Here is a 4219-nt window from a genome sequence, read left to right as displayed (position 1 = left end):
TCTTCCAGTGCCAAAAAAGCACAGAATTTTAATTGTTATACAATGAGATTCTAACCCATGCATGAAGAGCACAATGGATTAGCAGTCCATCGCCTTTACCACTCAGATACCAAGTCCTGTGCTCGCTGTGGCAGTCAGCAATTTTCCCAGTGTTTGTGAAAGTCAAAATCTTCCAGTGCCAAAATAAAGCACAGAAAATTAATTGTTACACGATGAGGATGGGATTCGAACCCATGCATGCAGAGCACAATGGATTAGCAGTCCACCGCCTTAACCACCCAGATACCAAGTCCTGTGCTCTCGCTGTGGCAGTCAGCAATTTTACCAGTTTTTGTGAAAGTCAAAATCTTCCAGTGCCAAAATAAAGCACAGAATTGTAATTGTTATACAATGAGATTCTAACCCATGCATGCAGAGCACAATGGATTAGCAGTCCATCGCCTTAACCACTCAGATACCAAGTCCTGTGCTCTCGCTGTGGCAGTCAGCAATTTTACCAGTTTTTGTGAAAGTCAAAATCTTCCAGTGCCAAAAAAAGCACAGAATTTTAATTGTTATACAATGAGATTCTAACCCATGCATGAAGAGCACAATGGATTAGCAGTCCATCGCCTTTACCACTTAGATACCAAGTCCTGTGCTCTCGCTGTGGCAGTCAGCAATTTTCCCAGTGTTTGTGAAAGTCAAAATCTTCCAGTGCCAAAATAAAGCACAGAAAATTAATTGTTACACGATGAGGATGGGATTCGAACCCATGCATGCAGAGCACAATGGATTAGCAGTCCACCGCCTTAACCACCCAGATACCAAGTCCTGTGCTCTCGCTGTGGCAGTCAGCAATTTTACCAGTTTTTGTGAAAGTCAAAATCTTCCAGTGCCAAAATAAAGCACAGAATTGTAATTGTTATACAATACAAAGTCCTGTGGACTCACTGTAGCAAATCAGCAATTTTCCCAGTGTTTGTAACCCATGCATGAAGTGGATTAGCAAAATCTTCCCAGTGCCAGTTCATAGAAATAAAATCTTCCAGTGCCAAAAATAAAGCACAGAAATTTAATTGTTACACGATGAGGATGGGATTCAAACCCATGCATACAGAGCACAATGGATTAGCAGTCTACCGCCTTACCCACTCAGATACCAAGAATTGTGCTCTCACTGTGGCAGTCAGCAATTTTCCCAGTGTTTGTGAAAGTCAAAATCTTCCAGTGCCAAAATAAAGCACAGAAATGTAATTGTTACACGATGAGGATGGGATTCGAACCCATGCATGCAGCGCACAATGGATTAGCAGTCCATCGCCTTAACCACTCGGCCACCTCATCCTAAACTTTGTTAGTGGCAAATGACTTTCAAAATCTGTAGTTGCTGTATGTAAACCCTTGATTGAAATCAATGAATGTTTGGTAGAGCACTGGCAAGGCCATGTGTCGATCCCATCGAGACATTTAACAAACGTGTTGTAAAACCCTAGATTGAAATCAATGAAGTTTGGTAGAGCACTGTCAAGGCCATGTGTCGATCCCATCGAGACATTTAACAAACGTGTTGTCAGGCCGAGTGGTCTCAAGTGCTTGATTAAGTGTGTTGAGGTGTTTGGGTTCAAATCCCACCATTGAGGTTGCCCTTGGTGAAGCTAATTCTCAATACCTAAATCCTATTAGTCACTCTAGGATTGCGCAGGGATTCAATATTCATGTGGGGCCATGTAAGAGAGGAAATAACAAATGTTTTGTGAAGAGGTTGGTGTTATAATCCACACATGCAGTTCATCGCCTTCACCACTCCAGATACCAAGTCCTGTGCTCTCCCTGTGGCAGTCAGCAATTTTCCCAGTGTTTGTGAAAGTCAAAATCTTCAGTGCCAAATAAAGCACAGAATTGTATGGTGTTATACAATGAGATTCTAACCCATGCATGCAGAGCACAATGGATTAGCAGTCCCTCGCCTTAACCACTCAGATACAGTCCTGTGCTCTCGCTGTGGCAGTCAGCAATTTTACCAGTTTTTGTGAAAGTCAAAATCTTCCAGTGCCAAAAAAAGCACAGAATTTTAATTGTTATACAATGAGATTCTAACCCATGCATGAAGAGCACAATGGATTAGCAGTCCATCGCCTTTACCACTCAGATACCAAGTCCTGTGCTCTCGCTGGCAGTCAGCAATTTTCCCGTGTGTTTGTGAAAAGTCAAAATCTTTCCAGTGCCAAAAATAAAGCACAGAAAATTAATTGTTACACGATGAGGATGGGATTCGAACCCATGCATGCAGAGCACAATGGATTAGCAGTCCACCGCCTTAACCACCCAGATACCAAGTCCTGTGCTCTCGCTGTGGCAGTCAGCAATTTTACCAGTTTTTGTGAAAGTCAAAATCTTCCAGTGCCAAAATAAAGCACAGAATTGTAATTGTTATACAATGAGATTCTAACCCATGCATGCAGAGCACAATGGATTAGCAGTCCATCGCCTTAACCACTCAGATACCAAGTCCTGTGCTCTCGCTGTGGCAGTCAGCAATTTTACCAGTTTTTGTGAAAGTCAAAATCTTCCAGTGCCAAAAAAAGCACAGAATTTTAATTGTTATACAATGAGATTCTAACCCATGCATGAAGAGCACAATGGATTAGCAGTCCATCGCCTTTACCACTTAGATACCAAGTCCTGTGCTCTCGCTGTGGCAGTCAGCAATTTTCCCAGTGTTTGTGAAAGTCAAAATCTTCCAGTGCCAAAATAAAGCACAGAAAATTAATTGTTACACGATGAGGATGGGATTCGAACCCATGCATGCAGAGCACAATGGATTAGCAGTCCACCGCCTTAACCACCCAGATACCAAGTCCTGTGCTCTCGCTGTGGCAGTCAGCAATTTTACCAGTTTTTGTGAAAGTCAAAATCTTCCAGTGCCAAAATAAAGCACAGAATTGTAATTGTTATACAATGAGATTCTAACCCATGCATGCAGAGCACAATGGATTAGCAGTCCATCGCCTTAACCACTCAGATACCAAGTCCTGTGCTCTCGCTGTGGCAGTCAGCAATTTTACCAGTTTTTGTGAAAGTCAAAATCTTCCAGTGCCAAAAAAAGCACAGAATTTTAATTGTTATACAATGAGATTCTAACCCATGCATGAAGAGCACAATGGATTAGCAGTCCATCGCCTTTACCACTCAGATACCAAGTCCTGTGCTCTCGCTGTGGCAGTCAGCAATTTTCCCAGTGTTTGTGAAAGTCAAAATCTTCCAGTGCCAAAATAAAGCACAGAAAATTAATTGTTACACGATGAGGATGGGATTCGAACCCATGCATGCAGAGCACAATGGATTAGCAGTCCACCGCCTTAACCACCCAGATACAAAGTCCTGTGGACTCACTGTGGCAGTCAGCAATTTTCCCAGTGTTTGTGAAAGTCAAAATCTTCCAGTGCCAAAATAAAGCACAGAAATTTAATTGTTACACGATGAGGATGGGATTCAAACCCATGCATACAGAGCACAATGGATTAGCAGTCTACCGCCTTACCCACTCAGATACCAAGAATTGTGCTCTCACTGTGGCAGTCAGCAATTTTCCCAGTGTTTGTGAAAGTCAAAATCTTCCAGTGCCAAAATGAAGCACAGAAATGTAATTGTTACACGATGAGGATGGGACTTGAACCCATGCATGCAGAGCACAATGGATTAGCAGTCCATCGCCTTAACCACTACGGCCACCTCATCCTTGAATTTTGTTAGTGGCAAATGACTTTCAAAATCTGTGAGTTGCTGTGTGTAAACCCCTGATTGAAATCAATGAAAGTTTGGTAGAGCATTGGCGAGGCCATGTGTCGATCCCATCGAGACATTTAAACAAACGTGTTGTCAGGCCGAGTGGTCTCAAGTGCTTGATTAAGTGTGTTGAGGAGTCGGTTCAAATCCCACCATTGAGAGATTGCCACTCGGTGAAGCTATTCTTCAATACCTAGAATCTTATTAGTCACTCCTAGGGTTGCGCAGGGATTCTATATTCATGTGGGGCCATGTAAGAGAGGAAATAACAAATGTTTTGTGAAGAGGCTGGTGCTTATAATCCACACATGCAGTTCATCGCCTTTACCACTCGGATACCAAGTCCCAGTGCTCTCGCTGTGGCAGTCAGCAATTTTCCCAGTGTTTGAGAAAGTCAAAATCTTCCAGTGCCAAAATGAAGCACAGAAATGTAACAGCTACACGATGAAGA

General features: G+C 42.6%; 1 non-coding gene across 1 annotated transcript; it reads right to left on the bottom strand.

Moving 5' to 3' along the window:
- Positions 1-1244: 1244 nt before the first annotated feature.
- On the bottom strand, positions 1245-1326 carry trnas-gcu. Its single transcript has one exon. It is a non-coding gene; the product is annotated as a tRNA-Ser (tRNA).
- Between the last annotated feature and the right edge of the window lie 2893 nt (positions 1327-4219).

The sequence above is a fragment of the Oncorhynchus gorbuscha genome, unplaced genomic scaffold, assembly GCF_021184085.1.
Source record: "Oncorhynchus gorbuscha isolate QuinsamMale2020 ecotype Even-year unplaced genomic scaffold, OgorEven_v1.0 Un_scaffold_18249, whole genome shotgun sequence".
Lineage (NCBI taxonomy): Eukaryota > Metazoa > Chordata > Actinopteri > Salmoniformes > Salmonidae > Oncorhynchus > Oncorhynchus gorbuscha.
This window is presented reverse-complemented; position numbering and strand designations above follow the sequence as displayed.